Source organism: Scyliorhinus canicula, chromosome 15 (assembly GCF_902713615.1).
Source record: "Scyliorhinus canicula chromosome 15, sScyCan1.1, whole genome shotgun sequence".
Taxonomy (NCBI): domain Eukaryota; kingdom Metazoa; phylum Chordata; class Chondrichthyes; order Carcharhiniformes; family Scyliorhinidae; genus Scyliorhinus; species Scyliorhinus canicula.
The window spans coordinates 51019139-51037527 of NC_052160.1; the positions used below are offsets into that span (position 1 = coordinate 51019139).

Genomic DNA, 18389 nt, shown 5'->3' on the forward strand with positions numbered 1-18389 from the left:
TGACGATAATGAGCACAACGAGACAACGTGTGGTGAACACATGCCTCAGACCATCAATCTCATGGAAAAGAAAGATATCATCATGCCATTGAAGTGTTTTCCAGGTTTCAAATTTGTTTTCCGAAGAAATTTAGTAACTGTTCATTATCGGTCAAGATTGCACGGGGCCAAATGTCAACATACATAGAACATAGAACAGTACAGCACAGAACAGGCCCTTCGGCCCTCAATGTTGTGCCGAGCCATGATCACCCTACTCAAACCCACGTATCCACCCTATACCCGTAACCCAACAACCCCCCCCCCCCTTAACCTTACTTTTTTATTAGAACACTACGGGCAATTTAGCATGACCAATCCACCTAACCCGCACATCTTTGGACTGTGGGAGGAAACCGGAGCACCCGGAGGAAACCCACGCACACAGGGGGAGGATGTGCAGACTCCACACAGACAGTGACCCAGCCGGGAATCGAACCTGGGACCCTGGAGCTGTGAAGCATTTATGCTAACCACCATGCTACCCTGCTGCCCCTGCTACTACCTCTGCGGATTCTAAAAGGCGTGTATCCAAAGACAGAGAAGGTCATGGCAAAATCTATTACTGCACAAATTTCAGCATACAGCGGGTCACTAACAGCATGTACAGGATCCATAGTCCTGGAGTGCAAGAACAACCAATCCTCCCCCATGTCACAGATGTTCTACATCCTGGTGTCTAAAGTCACAGAGATTGTAGATCTCTCAGCATGCTGTAACCTTGCATTAGTGACAATCCTTGGAATTGGGTCAGACCTCACATGACAGATCAACATTAGAAACTTCTTCAATCTCATCAGTTTGTGGCCTAATATTGAAATATCCAAAAAAACTTGCAGTTTGAAGGAAGCTGTACGTTTGCAGGAGAATGCAGGTCTGTCAATTGGGACCTTTTGTGGAAGGAAAATGTCAACAGCTACAGGAAGAAATGGTGAAAGATTCTAAATTACATAAATTGTGTAAAACCATCAGTGAAGGATGGTCAAGATGAACAAAGCATCTTCCAGGGAGTAATTTTTAAAGGCAGTCAGGTCATCATTGTGACCTGATATTCTTCAACAGCTTCATCACTCACATACGGGCATAAAATGGACAAGAGCATTCTCAGGAGAGACAGCCTATTGGCCAGGTATGAACAATGTCACTGAAGTTGTCATCCAGAATTAAAAGGCCTGCACACTCACTCAGTGCTATTTTCAGTTTATTTGGTGTGCCAGAGTGATCATGATGGATAGCAGTCCGCAATTTATTGATAAGCCATTTCAGGATAAGTGCGAGAAGTGGAATATTTATCACACAACTTCTTCTCCTTATTACCCTAGATCTAACAGCCAAGCTGAATGAATTATTTGCACGGTAAAATCCCGAATTCTCGAACGTAGACAGACCAAGCAAGATCTACACATTGCAATGTTACATCTAAAAGTGGCACCTTTAATTGCAAATATTCCATCACTGGAAGTGTCATGTTTGACAAACCAGTGCATACTAATTGACCTACTCTTATCCATTCTAGTCTCTCTGAAATTAGAGAGAGACTTTTAAAAGTGCTGGAGAAGATGACCAATGAGCACAATAAAGTTGCAGGTACATAATTGCAAAATTTACAGCTGGGAAAACACATTTGTATTCAGGATCCCACAGATGGTACGTGGAAACGAGCCAAAGTAACAAGGATTTGTTCGGAAGCAAATTCCAATGAAGTCATTACAATCAAAGGTGCAACAGTAAGGCGTAACTGAAGATAAATCAGATCTATTTCAGGTCTTCAACCAACAGTCCTTTTGCATTTACGACAAGATCTCAAATGTAACCAGGAACAACATCCGAGAATGTCAATCTCACAGATTACTGTGAGCAATTAAAGAAACCTTCAGACAAAGCCATCATTACATGATCTGGGAGTACCAGCAGATTACCTCTCGAGACTCATAGATACATCTGTTCTAAACATTTAGTTAATGGAAACTGAACATGAACGTACATTGTAAATAGTTATACTTCTTTGGAAGAGGAATAATATCTTCAAAAAGAAAGGGGGATGTTGTAATATGGCTTTAATGAATATCAACATGACATCAATAGAAGCGAAGTGTGCCATGCAATCCAGTCTTAGTTTCACTTTTGCCTTTGAGCAGGACACACACACAGCTCTGCTGCTGATATTGAAGCCTTCTACTGATGTGGCTAGTTGAAATGAATGAACCCACAATGTGTTCAACCAATCTCTTATGAGTGATTGGTGCCTGTATATTGGTATAACAAATGTGACACTGAGGGCATGAGGAACTGCTGGTATCTAATTGGCTGGCAGCACTTGTGGGAAGTACCTTTGCTGCTGGGAATCTCAATTGTGGGGGAAGCTCAATGGTGGCCACAATCGTGCCTCCCCCTCAGAATTGACAGGCAGAGGTGGGGGGGGGGGGGGGGGGGGGTGGCGAGGCAGTTCTCTCTGGTACACTGACCAGCAGATGAGTCCCCTATCTTCCTGACAGAACCCCAACCATTGACCATGATATAATTTGTTTTGTCATTGCGTACACACAATTTTGGTGTGTTATTCAGTTACAAAGAATTAAGTAGACATATCAGTGCATGAAGGTTTTGGACAGGTGTTGGGAAGTATTTTCTTGCTCAGAGAGTAAGACCACAATAACTTGAACAGTTAGCTGTGGCCAGGACACTGGACCCATTGATGAGCTGCTAATTGGTCTAACAGGAAGACGGTAGAGTAGTTCTGGAAGAAGGAGCCAAACAAACTATCTTCACTTGAACTTACTAATTATAATATCCTGTAAATACCTCTTTTAAGTTAACCCTCAGCTTTCCCATTTCACAAGAAAAGACCCCGGCATGCTCATTCTTTCCTGATAGCTATAATATCACAATTCTGGTCTGATCATGGGAAATCTTCGCTGCACCCACCCAATGCTTCTATACCTATTTTATAATATGATGTCCAGAACTGTACACTACGCCAGGTGTGGGCTTAACTTTTGTTTTGTTATTGTGTTTGCCTTATTGACTCGCTTGATACCTTTTCATTATTTGTACGCTTCCAGATCCCTTTGCTCCACATCATATTTATATTCTTACTTTCCAAGTAATAGGAGGCCTCCTTATTTCTTGAATACCTTGCATGAATTTAATTCTTTTGTCATTCTTTTTCCAATTATATGTAAGTTCTGCAAGTTTGTTAATGTTTTTGTTGAAGTATTTTGGTCCTCTCCAGTGTGGACTACCTCCTCCCCCCCCCCCCATCCTCCCTCCCACCACCCCCATTTTGGCATCATCTGCAAATTTAGAAACTGTGTTTTTGATTTCAATGCCCATATCATTAATGTAGATTTTGAACAACGCCAGCCCCAACGCTGATCCTTGTGGGACTCCACTTCTCACCTTTAGCTATCCTTTCCTTCTACTTTCTGAGTTCTGCCTTGCCAGCAACTCACACTCTGTTACTTGTCTCCTGACTCCACATGCTCTGACCTTTACTCATTACTCCAATGTGTGCTACCTTGTTAAAGGCCCTTGGGTAATATAGAAATTTACATATACCACATTACCTTCGTCTACACATTCTGTTAACTCTTCAAGGCGTTCTGTAAGGTTGATCAGGCAAGGCTTTACCTTTTTAAATGCGTGTCAATATTAAATATTTTAGTTTGGTTTCTAGATTTTTTTCCTTTAGTAAGAATTATGTTTTTCCCTACTGCTGATGATAAACTAACTGGTCTACAGTTCCATGAACATGTTCCACCTCGCTTCTTAAATATAGGTATAATGTTAGCTGTCCATCTGGCACTGTACCTTTTCTAACCAATTATTTAATATGTGCTAGAATGCCGCTACATATTCTCTAGGTTCTTTTAAAATGCATGCTTGCATTTTATCCAAACTGGGAGGTTTTATACTCTTCGAGTTTGATTAATTTATTTAATACTGTTTTTATTTTACATACAGTTCATAATTTCTAATTTCATCATCTGATGTCATGTCCACCTGGTGAATACTGAAGCAAAATAATAATCTAATATTTCTGCTGTTCCTCTATCGCTTCCTGTTGTTTAATCCAGCCCATCCCTTAATGGCCCTATTCCCAACGCAACTTTTTATTTTATCTATCTGCCTGTGGAACATTTTGCCACTTTGTTTTTGTTCCTTGATAATTTAATTTCATAACTTCTCTTTGCCTTCCTGAGTCTTTTCCTTATTTCTCTCCTGATCTCTAAATTCTTCCTTGTCATGTTCTCCCCTGTCAGGAAAACACAAGTGTATTCTTACCCTTAATTTTCCTACATGTCTTTATTCATTCATGGCGTCTCATTAATGTTTAGTTTGCTGTTTATCTTCATCAGAATATATTGTTCCTGATCTCTGTTGAACCCCATTTTAATTAATCTTTATCATTAATCTTTATCATTGTCTCAAGTAAGCTTATATTAACACTGCAATGAAGTTAGTGTGAAAATTCCCTAGTTGCCACACTCCGGCACCTGTACACTGAAGGAGAATTCAGAATGCCGAATTCATCTAACAAGCACGTCTTTCCGGTCTTGTGGGAGGAAACCGGAGCAGCCAGAGGAAACCCACACAGATATGGGGAGAACGTGCACACTCCGCACAGACAGTGACCCAAGATGGAATCGAACCTGGTACCCTGGCGCTGTGAAGCAACAGTGCTAACCACTGTGCTACCGTGCTGCGCTCAGTGCTACCCTGCTGCCCTATTGTTTCCCATTGTTGTTCCATATGATTTTGGGTAATATTGTTGCCCAGTTTATTTTCCCAAGGTTTATTCGTAGTGTGGCAACGTCAACTTTTCTTCAGTCTGGTACCCTGGTCTTCCATGTGCTCATGTCCTTCCCAATTGTTATCTGAAACCATGTTACATTATGCCTTTGATTTTTGAAATTGGGCTTTGAAGTTCTGTTTGCGTCAAGGCATTTCGGAGAATGCATTATTTGACTAATTAGCATCAGCGTCATATACTCGCAACTGGAGTTTAGTAAGCACATCTGGATGCAGAATAATGCTCCAGACAATCTTTGAAGAACATCCTTCTCTCTTACAGATGTGTTAACGTTCCACTTGCGCATGCTCAAAATAAGTTTGACAATTTGGTGCCAACATGTGACATGCTATAATATTATTATGTTTCTCTATACCCATAAGGAATTGGGTTCACTGTTTCAAGCTAATGTCAATGTTAGGATCTTAACAATCTAGTTGGCAGTGAGAAAGAAGACTAGATTGCATTTGAGTCAATTTCCTAGAGCAGTAGGACAGGGTGCTAACCCAGCATATCACTCACTTCTGTTCACTAGTTTTCGAAACCTCATGTTGTCAGATAAGCAGCAAGCTTTGAACTTTTCATTGTCGTACCTTCAGATTCTGAAACTGATGTTTTTCAGAATGATAATGAAGTACTGGGAGACTGTTGTCAGGGCAACACTTCACATTCTAGAACTAATGTGTTCTTTTTATTTTTCTTCTTGTGGTTGGGAATAATGGCTATGTGTCACAAGCAATCACCCGGCTTGGATCACAGGGATGTACGTTGGTTAAGGGACTTTTGGCAGTGGAAGAAATTGCTGCATAGATTTCTGACATCATTTAGCTCTATGTGACATCTCTTTATTCGAATATATTCTCCTTCTCCCTCAGTTGAAGGTGTTGTCCCCTTTTGTGGGGTACAGTCCCATGCTTACCACTTGTCTTCTGTCCCCTTAGCTAAGTATCCAATGTGATAGGCTAGACTGTTAGCCCGCTATTCAGGTAGCTGTTCAACACAATGCCCAGCCAATGCTCATCCCCGGACCAACATTGCTAAAAGAAAACAGATTGCAAGGTCATTTACTTTATCGGAGTGTGCAAATTGACTTCCGCATTTGTCTACATTATGGCAGCGACACTGTGTCATAAGTACAGTTGGCTGTGGGATCTCCTGAGCTTGTTAAAGGCACTATATAAATGCTAGTTCATTCTTCATTGCAATATCATCATTGAGTCTGATCCAGTCTTTTTGCCATTCAGACATTTTTGTTATTAATTTACGGGATGTGGGCGTCGCTGGTTAGCCCAGCATTTATTGCCCATCCCGAGTAGCCCTTCTTGAACTGCTGCATTTCCTGTGGTGTAGGTACACCCACTGTGCTGTTTGGGAGGGAGTTCCAGGATTTTCACCCAGTGACAATGAAGGAATGGTGATATATTTCCAAGTCGGGGTGGTGAGTGAGTTAGAGGGGAACATCCAAGTGGTGGTGTTCCCAGGTGTCTGCTGCTCTTGTCCTTCTAGATGGTAGTGGTCGTGATTTTAGAAGGTCCTGCCCAAGGAACCTTGGTGAGTTTGTGGAGTGCATCTTGTACATGGTACACATGGCTACCACTGTTCATCGGTGGTGGAGGTATTGAATATTTGTAAAGCGATAGCAATCAAGCGGGCTGCTTTGTCCAGGATGGTGTTGAGCTTCTTGAGTGTTGTTGGAGCTGCACTCATCCAGGCAAGTGGAGAGTATTCTATCAAACTCCTGACATGTGCCTTGTAGATGGTGAGCACTCTCCAGAAAGAGCAATTGGATAAGAATAAAGAAGCAGGAACCCAGAGTAATTTCATTTCCCCAGTCAGAGTCCAACTGTACCTCCCATTAAGTTATCCTGAGAGGGTTCATCATCTTACCAGAAAAAAGGCACCTCCACCAGTGCAGGACTCCCTCAGTACTGAACTGGAGTTTCAGGCTGGACTGCATGTTTAAGTCCCTGTAGTAGAGTTACAATGGAGCACAAGCAGGAGTAGAATTAACTTGGGTTCCTGCTAGTGATTGCTGTGTAGCAACACCCTTATGGAACTGTGTGCGCCAACATCACACTCAGCCTTAATGCCCCTTGCCTGGGCACTCACCATCTGTTTGTGCATGAACAATCCTGGGTAGGGCAACACCATTAGAACCAAACCTCAGCACAACTAAGCTCCTTGGTGAGAAGAGCTCATATTTATACTCTCAGTATGGCCAAGGAGCATCATCAGACATAAAATATACCAACAGAATAACTATTTCTTCAGCTAGAATGTTCAAGGAAAAGCTGGAATACTCTGCTTGGCCTGTGTCTCATCTGTGGAGGTAACAGAGCTATCTGTAGATGATTAATGAAAGGGAAACTAAGTGTCATTGGCATATAATGCTAAATTTGTATATTGGTAGATGCTTATTCATTTACCTCTGTCTTTCAGTGCTCCCTTGTTTTTCAGCAGGCCAGACATTCTGTGCAGTGTCTCCTCCTCAGTAACTGCATGGAGTTGTTACCCGTTGGCAAAAGGGGTCTACTCAGCCTTTTATCCTTCTGCAGTTGAGGTCATTACTTAAACTAATGCAGACTGACTTCCGTGGACAATCGTCTCTTTCCTTTGATCCGTTGAGAGTGCCTACAAACACGTGCGCTAATTTAAGCATCTTTAATCCACAGAATCCCTACAGTGCAGAAGGAGGCTATTCAGCCCATCGAGTCATCGTCGACCCTCTGAAAGACCACCCTACCTAGGCCTACTCCCCCGCCCTATCCCCTTAACCCCACCTAATCTGCACATCTTTGGACACTAAGCGGCAATTTTTAGCAGGACCAATCCACCTAATCCCTGGCCTGCACACCTTTGGACTGTGGGAGGAAACCGGAGCACCCGGAGGAAACTCCCGCACACGGGGAGAGCGTGCAAACACAGACAGTCACCTAAGGCTGGAAACGAACTAGGATCCCTGGCACTGTGAGGCAGCAGTGCTAAACACTATGCCACCCTGCTGCCCAGTATGCAGAAATGTAGAAGTATTTTCAGACTCTTTACTAGTGGTTGGGGGAAAATGAAAAAATCAAGGTGCAGAAAGAACTGATCAATAATGGGAGAACAAGGAGAAATGACCAAAGCTTGGTCTAAAGGTTAGGTGGAGAAAGTGGATTGGCTTTATATTGTGCCATGATGGCTTCGGGATGCCCCAAGGGTCTTTGAAGTGTAGTCACTGTTGTATTGTAATACATAGCAGCCAATTTGCACACAGCAAGGTTGCAAAAACTAGTAATTAAATAAACTACCAGCTCATCTATTTTTCGCAATGTTGGTTGAGGGATACATATTGACAAAGACACTGTGAGAACTCCCCAGCTCTCCAAAGTTCTGCCACGAGAATTTTCACATCAACATGAGAGACCGGATGGGGTCATTTGAAAGACGGCAGGTTGGATCTTCCGGCCCTTCCTGTCGGTGGGATCTTCCGGTCTTGCAGACGGTAATGGGTTCCCCCGCAGCAGGACAGGCAAGCCACACAAAACGCCATAGACATCGGCGGGACTGGAAAGCCCCAGCAGCAGCCAATGGCGAGCTGTCTTCACTGCCGGAAAACAAGCCAGAAAGTCCCACCCTGCATCTCTGATCATGTACTCACTCACTCAGTGCTGCACTGGGAGTGCCAGCCTGGATGATTGCACTCAGGTCTCTGGAGTGGGTCTTTAGTCCGTTACCATCTAACTCAGAGATGGGAGCGAAAGCCATGCTGAGGTACATCTAACACCTAACTGCAGATCGTGTAAAGCTGCAGTTGCGAAAGGTTGTGTCAACTGCAGAACATGGGGGTGGGAGGGTGCACAAATGATCAGAATTGGGGGACCAGGGGGTGAAGGAAGTGACGCAATGTTGGAGGAAGCTGCAGAGGTAAAAGTAAGACAAGGTCATGGAAGGAATTGAAGATGAGGATAAGCAGACAAATAATGTAGGTCATTCCAGAAAGCCAGGCCGGCAAGGATAAAAGTGGAGCCTTATCTTTACATATTTTACAAGCTTTTATTTAGAACGATACACATTACAATCATTCACCTCCAAACCCAACAGCCATAATTGCAAGATACATTGGTGTGCAAGCGAATCCCCTGTTAATACCTACCACCTAAATATAATTAAAGACTCACTTAATCTACAATTAACAGTCATCAAGAAGAAGGAGTAATGTGCAAGTGGGGCAGGCTATAAATAACTGAAATTTATACAAGTTGAATTTTGTGGAGGATGGGAGGCTGACATGCAGAGCATTGAAGAAATTGATTCAACAGAATCATAGATCACGGTTTCAGTAGTGACTGAGGCATCGAGGGACGGCGTTGTGGAGGTTGTGCATATATAGTTTGACAATGGGTCGGATGGTATGAATCGGTAGGCATTTGGAATGGGAAAAGCATCTAGTGATGTCAAAAACTTACTCACAGAAGGCAAAAGGTGACTGGCATGAGTCAGCCAGCAGAGCTTGGAGAATAAGGCATATTTTTTGAGGGAGGCATTCCAGTTTCAGGAAGAAATCAGTCACATTTCCATGGAGAAATAGAAATAAGAACATGAGAGAGGATAGGAACAAGAGCAGGCCATTTAGCCTTCAGCTATTCAATGAGATCACTCCAGACCTGCAACCTAATTCCATATTCCTGTCTTGTATCCCATCTCCCTACCTCCAGTTAACAAACGTCTGATTTCAAATTGACCAGCGTCAGTTGCCATTTGTGGAAGAGAGTCCTAAATCTCTGCCACCCTTTCTACGTAGAAATGTTTCCTAACTTTACGCTTGGAACGCCTGGCTCTAATTTCAACCTCGGCCCATTCGTCCTAAGCTCCTCAAGCAGTGGAAAGAATTTCTCTCTCCCTCTGGCCTATTAGTTCCCCAAAATATCTTTAAAACCTGGATCACATTGACTCTTGACCTTCTAAATTCTATGAGATACAGTACCTCATTGGTGTAGTTTAATCCTTGGAGTCCCTAACACAGTTCCCAATGGGCACCAATGGTCACATTCTGCCAGTCAGAGCACCTGCCCTGCCTATCAGCCGATTTCCTACAGTCAGTCATTTGCCTTTAATTCCGCGAGCTTCAATATTTTTCACCCTGACCCACAAAGAAAAACATTTTTCATCTGCTGTGTTCTTAAAGGGGCAGAATCGAGACAAATGCATGAAAACCCTTTGACAAGTGTTTCTGATTGTGGGGAGGACCTGAAGATCCATTTGTTGTGCAGATCCCATGGATTATTTTGACGTAATGTATGTTACCAAGTTACATGTTTACAAAAGCACAAGAGAAAGGTTTGCCAAACGCTTTGTCATGCAGACGCTGCCCATTAATCCCCTCGTAATTCTGTTTTGGAACTCGCAATTCCTGTAACGCAGAATATAGAGAAGCGAAGACAATTCAGATTCCTCTGCTGGGCCTGTGAAAGATACATTATCAAAAAATAAATTTAAAGTACCCCATTCTTTTTTTCCCGATGAAGGGGTAATTTTAGCGTGGCCAACCCACCTACCCTGCACATCTTTGGGTAGTGGGGGTGGGACCCTCACAGGCTCAGGGAGAATGTGCAAACTCCATATGGACAGTGACTTGAGGCCGGGATCGAACCCGGATCCTCGACGCCGTGAGGCAGCAGTGCCAACCACTGCGCCCGCCTCTGAAAGATATATCCAATTAATTCTACTCTCCCGCTCCAGCGACTTTGCTTTTTTCTCTATTGTCCTGCAGTTTTTTTCCTTTTCAAATAAAGTTGCTATTGAGCCTGCTTCCTCTGCTCTTGCAGGCCGTCATTCCAGATCATCACAATTTGCTGCATAAAAACATTTCTCCCCATCTTCCTTCTGGCCCTCTTGCTCATTACATTAAATCTCTCTCCTTTGGTTACCAACCCTCCCACCAGTGTAAACAGTTTCTCCTTCTCCACTCTGTGAAAACCTCTCATAATTTACCAATATTCTGATGGATAGAATTCCAGTAACACCATGTACTGATCACTGTTAAGTGCAGTGATTAAGTCACGGAGAGCAATTGTTCCAGTCATAATGCATCAATTCTATGGATTGTTCTGGCCATTGACATTTCATTACTAATGCTCAGTGCCAGCAAAAAGGAGTACTGTAAATGGGGTAAAGCTGCCCCACCTGCTGCATCTTAAATTGTTCTTGAAATGTCATAAATTGATAGCTACACGGGCCGATTCTTGGTCTATGGCCTCTCTTTACTCTTGCATCATGAACCGCTAAGTTATTTTAGTGCCATAGAATCACTCCCAGAAGCCCATTCTAAGTGTAGCAGCTTCCTGTGCAGTGTGTAACAATATCTTTCTGCACTGTGCCTCTCCACATCTTCGTTCAATGTCATTTCACCAGAACTTATAACTGTTATCAGTGCTGACTTCATTTTATGAAGACTATATATAGACACTCGCTTCTTAAAGAGGAAGTGTATGCTGCAAAATTGTCACATAATCCTAATGCTATGAAGAGAGCGATCTGTTTTACTGGCATTTAAGAATATTCTATTTTTCCTCTTTTTCGATAATAAGATTCAAGGTGCAGTGGGACTTAATTCAGTTGGGGAATATTTCAACTGACTGATTGTGTTCCTGTCAACATCCACATGTGCTAATTTTCTAGAGTGAGGCTGCACTCAATACTGATTGGGGTGGACACATTGTTACAGTCTTTACCCCTTCCACAGCTCAAGGGCATTTGGTCCACATGCATCCCAGTTGCTTGCTTAACAGAGGTTAACTAATTCACCAAATAATAAAGAATCAAATCTGCAACCTTCCTGCTCTCATCAGGACAGGAGGAGGCCATTCAGCCCCTCAAACCGTCCCTACCATACCTAGATCATGGTATTTCAATTTTATTAGTCTGGCTTAGTTCCATATCCCTTAATAGTATTATTAACCCAACAAAAATATATCAACCTCAGCCATTAAAGTTCTGACTGACTCCCTTTCACAGCTTTTTGGGAAGAGAGAGTTCCTGGTTTCTGCTACCATTTGTGTTAAAAAGTTTTCCTGACTTCCCTCCTCAATGACCTAGATTAAATTTTAAGAGTACCCATCAGAGGAGTTTCTCGTCACAATACTGAATCCATTTAACATTTTATACATCTCAATCAGATCACCTCTACTACATTCAAGGGAATAATGGCCGACTTTATGTAACCTTCATCATAGCTTAACCTATTAACCCTGGTTCTTCTTCTTCATTAGTGATCACTCACTAACAAGTATGATTGAACGGCATGTCACTGGTCATGGGTTCTGTGGGTCCTTGCATGACTAATTAGTCTGATCCTAGAGCTACATCTTTTAAAATGAATAAATTTAGAGTACCCAATTCATTTTTTCCAATTAAGGGGTAATTTAATGTGGCCAATCGACCTACCCTACACATCTTTTGGATTGTAGGAGCGAAACCCATGCAAACACTGGGAGAATGTGCAAGCTCCACATGGACAGTGATCCAGAGCCGGGATTAAACTTGGGACCTCGGCACCGTGAGGCAGCAGTGCTAACCACTGCACCACCGGGCTGCCCGCAGAACTGCATCTTTGATGGGTGTTTCCGGGAGGTGGGATTGGTCCTTGGACTCTAGATTGCTGGTATCCCTTTCTCAGGCTCCTTTTTCAGATCTCATCTTGCCATTGGGTGTTTTCGAAGAATTGTGTCCCTTCAATCATAAGGTTTCTCCAAGTAGGTTTCACAGGCTTTGACATCTATGTTGTATTTTTTGAGGTAAGCCCTTAGGGTGTCTTTGAAGCACTTCCTTTGTCCTCCTCTTGTTTGGGAGCCTTCTGTGAGCTAGCATCCCAAGCACATGGCCAGCCCAGCAGAGAGACTTTGGATGATCATGGCCTTGATGCTGATGTTCTTGGCCCTTTAAAGAAGGTTGGTGTTAGTATGCCTATCCTCCCAGCTGATGCGGAGAATCCATCTCAGACAGCCTTGATGGTACCTGTTGCTGGTGTCTGAATGTAATTATATCTGAGCCATATAGAAGAGTTGGGAGGACGACTGCCTTGTATATGAGGATCTTCATATCACCCTGGATGTCACGGTCATCGAACACTCTCGTCCTCAAGCGTCCATAGGCAGTGCTCACAGATTGGATATGATGTTCGATCTCTGCATTGTTGTCAGCCTTGGATGAGTTGACTCCCCAGGCAGGGAAAATGTTCCACGTTTGGCAGGGGGTGGGTGTCGTCATTGATCTTGATGGAGGGAGATGCCGGATCTTGCCCTGGGGTGGGCTGTTAAGGACTTGAGTCTTCTTGAGGCTGAGGCTGAGGACTAATTCTTCGGTTTGTTTCTGCAAAGACGTCAAGCATGGCTTGGAGATTCTCTTCTGAGAGACCAGAGATGGCGTTGTCAACTGCGTACTGGAGTTTCATAAGCAATGTCAGTGCCGTTTTCTTCTTGGATTTCAACCGGTTGAGGTTGAAAGATTTTCCGTCCATCCTGTAGACTATGTCCACTTCACCGGGAATCTTGTTCATGACAAGGTGAAAGATGATGGTGATTAAGATGGAGAAAAGGGTGGGGAGATGACATATCACTGCTTGACTCTAATCTTGACCTTGAAGGTTTCTGTCTTACTCAGTGAGGACTTTTGCCGACATTTTATTGTGGAGGAGTCAGAGGATGTTGATGAATTTCCCTGGACAGCCAGCCTTTGACAGTATTTTCCATTGCATTTCCCAATTGACTGAGTCAAAATCCTTGGTCAGATCGATGAAGGCCTTGTAGAGTGATTGACATTGCTCCTGGCATTTCTCTTGCAGTTGTCGAGCTGTGAAAATCATGTCCATTGTTCCACAATTTGGTCGGAAGCCATGTTGGCTTCTCAGAAGGATTTCTTCAGAGATTGGGAGAAGGTGGCCTGCGGGGATTAGGGCAATGATCACATTCCCAGAGGACTGGAGAATAGCTAATGTGGTACCGCTGTTCAAGAAAGTAGTAGTAGGGAAATCATTGGAGAGAATTCTCAGGGACAGGATTTATGCCCATTTGGAAACAAATGGATTCGTTAGCTACAGACAGCATGATTTTGTGAAGGGGAGGTCGTGCCTCACTAACTTGATTGAGTTTTTTGAGGAGGTGACAAAGATGATTGATGAGGGGAGGGTGATGGATGTTGTTTACATGGACTTCAGTAAAGCCTTTGTAAAGGTGCCTCATGGCAGACTGGTACAGAAGCAGAAGTTACATGGGATCAGAGGTGAGGTGGTAAGATGGATATAGAACTCGCTCGGCCACAGAAGGCAAAGGGTAGCAGTAGAAGGGTGTTTTGCTGAATGGAAGGTTGTGACTAGTGGTGTTCCACAGGGATGTATGCTTGGGCCTCTGTTGTTGTATACATAAACAATTTGGAGGAAAATGTAGCTGGTCTGATGAGTAAGTTCGCGGGTGACACCAAGGATGGTGGAGTGGTAGATAGTGTTGAGGATTGTCAGAAGATACAGTACAACATAGGTAGGTTGGACGCTTGGGCAGAGAAATGGCAAATGGAGTTTAATCCGGAAAATGTGCGGTGATGCATTTTGGTAGGTCTAACATAGAGGGGAAATATACTGTTAATTGCAAAACTCTGAGGAATATAGAAAATCAGAGAGATCTGGGCATGCAGGTCCACAGATCTTTGAAGGTGGTAACACAAGTAGACAAGATAGTCAAGAAAGCACACGGAATGCTTGCCTTCATTGGATGATGCATCGAGTATAAAAACAGGCAAGTCATGCTGCAGTTGTATAGAACCTTGGTGAGGCTGCACTTCGAATATTGTGCACAATCCTGGTCGCCATACTACCAGAAGGATGTGGAGGCTTTGGGGCTTTGGAGAGTGCGCAGAGGAGGTATACCAGGATGTTGCCTGGTTTGGAGGGTGTTAGCTATGTGGAGAGGCTGAATAGACTTGGACTGTTTTCATTAGAAAGATGGAGGTTGAGAGGTGACCTGATAGAGGTCTACACGATTTTGAGGGGCATGGTTAGAGTGGATGGGCAGGCACTTTTTTCCCAGGGTGGAGGGGGTCAGTCACCAGGGGGCATAGGTTTAAGGTCCGTGGGGCAAAGTTTAGAGGCAATGTGTGAGGCAGGTTTTTACGCAGAGGGTGGTGAGTGCCTGGAACGCTTTGCCAGTTGTGGAAGTTGTGGAAGCAGATACATTAGCGGCATTCTAAAGGCAACTTGACAAACACATGGATAGAGGGATACGGCGCAAGGAAGTGCTGGAGGTTTTAGCAAAGGTTGGTATCGTGACCGGTACAGGCTTGGAGGGCCAAAGGGCTTGTTCCTGTGCTGTTTTGTTCTTTGTATTCCACTTTGTCCCTTCCCTTGATGGTTGTGGCGATGACGGCTACCCTGAGGCCTGCATGGATTTCCTCTCTGTCGCAGAGTTTCTGGAACAGCTGTTGGAGATGGTGTGCTGATGGATGATTAGCCCTGGTATCATTCTGGTATCTGCACTCCATCAATGCCATCTTCCTGAGGTGCCAAGCCAAAAACTCACCACAGGGCCCCAAATGGAGTCTGGCCAAGGTACTATACAACAAAAGCATCGCTTTCTTGTAATCCAGTCCCCAGAAATAAAGAGCTGCTGTGGCTCAGTAGCCCATTGGCTGATGGTGTATTAAACCTCAGTGAAACATCTTCAGATATTTTGTGGAAAATCTCCATAATCCAACCATCAGATGTTATATTCCAATGGACATAGTAAGCTGTGGTTGTAATCGCCCATTCTTTACAAATTTAAATAAGAACTTCTGAGATGTCTGACAAAGTTATATACAAAATGTTTGGCTTTAGACCATGGGCGCGATCTAACCACAAAAATCAGAGTCCGTTCTGGGCGGGTTTAGCAGGCTTGTTCTCGGTGCTTGTAGCTCCAGGGACAGCCCCGCTCTTGAACGGCATTCTGTCGCTATCTCAGGACCCGTTGGGGAATGGCCACTGAGGCCACACTTTTGCGCCGTTTCCTGCACGGAGGAGCTCGGTGCAGGAAGAGATCAGGACGCCATTTTTAAATAGCGCCCCGATCTCTCGACCCTTGATGTGACCCCCCAGAACCTCCCAACTCACCAAAAGGTCATCTCCCCACCCCACCCCCGCACTTCACCTCAGACAGTGCCTGTGCCTGGGCCTGATCCACGGCTTTGGCAAAATGCCAGTCTGGAACCTTGGCACTGCCAGTCGGCAAATTGCATGCCCCAAATCTGTAGGCATCACTTTTTAAACCTACATAGATAACTGAGAGACCCAGAAAGTGTGCACATTTCAGTTTTCCATGTCATATAGGGTTGTGTGACTAACCCACAGAATCTTCTTATCACAAATCAATTTATTAGCACCTTTAGTTCCCCAATTGTGCGTCCTCTCCTATTTTTTATAAGCACAACATCTTTCCTGACCCGGTAATGATGATGAAGGCTGATCATCTCATTGTATTCAGCTAAACAGCCCAATTGCCGTTATTACAACAACTATCTAATCTTTTACTAAGTCTCGTTTCCCACACAGTTTGTTGCAAAATCAAACTGGTCTGCTTTTAGGTCGATATAGAACATAGAACATAGAAAATACAGCACAGAACAGGCCCTTCTGCCCACGATGTTGTGCTGAACTTTTGTCCTAGATTAATAACAAATCAATCTACACCCCAGCATTCTACCCATAATCCATGTACCTATCCAATAGCCGCTTGAAGGTCCCTAATGTTTCCGACTCAACTACTTCCACAGGCAGTGCATTCCATGCCCCCACTACTCTCTGGGTAAAGAACCTACCTCTGACACCCCCCCTATATCTTCCACCATTCACCTTAAATTTATGTCCCCTTATAATGGTTTGTTCCACTCGAAGAAAAAGTCTCTGACTGTCTACTCTATCTATTCCCCTGATCATTTTATAAACCTCTATCAAGTCGCCCCTCATCCTTCTGCATTCTAATGAGAAAAGGCCGAGCACCTGGAACCTTTCCTCGTAAGACCTACTCTCCATTCCACGCAACATCCTCCTAAATCTCCTTTGCACCTTTTCCAAAGCTTCCACATCCTTCCTAAAATGAGGCGACCAGAACTGCATTCAGTACTCCAAATGTGGCATCAGCAAGGTTTTGTACAGCTGCATCATCACCTCATGGCTCTTAAATTCAATCCCTCTGCTAATGAACGCTAGCACACCATAGGCCTTCTGCACAGCTCCATCCACTTGAGTGGCAACTTTCAAAGATCGATGAACATAGACCCCAAGATCTCTCTGCTCCCCCACATTGCCAAGAACCCTACTGTTAACCCTGTATTCCGCATTCATATTTGTCCTTCCAAAATGGACAACCTCACACTTTTCAGGGTTAATCTCCATCTGCCACTTCTCAGCCCAGCTCTGCATCCTATCTATGTCTCTTTGCAGCCGACAACAGCCCTCCTCACTATCCACAACTCCACCAATCTTTGTATCATCTGCAAATTTACTGACCCGCCCTTCAACTCCCTCATCCAAGTCATTAATGAAAATCACAAACAGCAGAGGACCCAGAACTGATCCCTGCTGTACGCCACTGGTAACTGGGCTCCAGGCTGAATATTTGCCATCCACCACCACTCTCTGACTTCTATCGGTTAGCCAGTTCGTTATCCAACTGGCCAAATTCCCCACTATCCCATGTCTCCTTACTTTCTGCATAAGCCTACCATGGGGAACCTTATCAAATGCCTTACTAAAATCCATGTACACTACATTCACTGCTTTACCGTCATCCACGTGCTTGGTCACCTCCTCAAAGAATTCAAAAAGACTTGTGAGGCAAGACCTATCCCTCACAAATCCGTGCTGACTATCCCTAATCAAGCAGTGTCTTTCCAGATGCTCAGAAATCCTATCCCTCAGTACCCTTTCCATTACTTTTCCTACCACCGAAGTAAGACTAACTGAACAGGGGCCCAACATTTTGCCACTCTCCAATGCCCTGGTACCACCCCTGTTGACAGTGAGGATGAAAAGATCATTGCCAATGGCTCTGCAATTTCATCTCTTGCTTCCCATAGAATCCTTGGATATATCCCGTCTAGCCTGGTGGACTTGTCTATCCTCAAGTTTTTCAAAATGTCCAACACATCTTCCTTCCTAACAAGTATTTCGTCGAGCTTACCAGTCTGTTTCACGCTGACCTCTCCAACAATATGGCTCCTCTCATTCATAAATACTAAAGAAAAGTACTCGTTCAAGACCTCTCCTATCTCTTCAGACTCAATACACAATCTCCCGCTACTGTCCTTGATCGGAACTACCTTCGCTCTAGTCATTCTCATATTTCTCACATATGTGTAAAAGGCCTTGGGGTTTTCCTTGATCCTACCCGCCAAAGATTTTTCATGCCCTCTCTTAGCTCTCCTAATCCCTTTCTTCAGTTCCCTCCTTCCTCAAGCCTTACTTAAGTATCCTTCTTCCTCTTAACAAGACATTCAACCTCTCTTGTCAACCATGGTTCTCTCACATGACCATCTCTTCCCTGCCTGACAGGGA

At 43.9% G+C, this 18389-nt stretch overlaps 2 long non-coding RNA genes across 3 annotated transcripts in view; one reads left to right on the top strand and one right to left on the bottom strand.

The window, feature by feature from the left end:
- LOC119978105 overlaps nucleotides 1-5421 on the bottom strand; it is a 148268-nt gene extending 142847 nt beyond the window's left edge. For both annotated transcript variants that reach the window (XR_005463385.1, XR_005463386.1), the window contains exon 1: nucleotides 5354-5421. This is a non-coding gene — a long non-coding RNA (uncharacterized LOC119978105). The remainder of the gene's footprint in view (nucleotides 1-5353) is intronic.
- LOC119978103 overlaps nucleotides 1-18389 on the top strand; it is an 81460-nt gene that overhangs the window by 6378 nt on the left and 56693 nt on the right. The gene's annotated exons all lie outside the window — the stretch shown is intronic.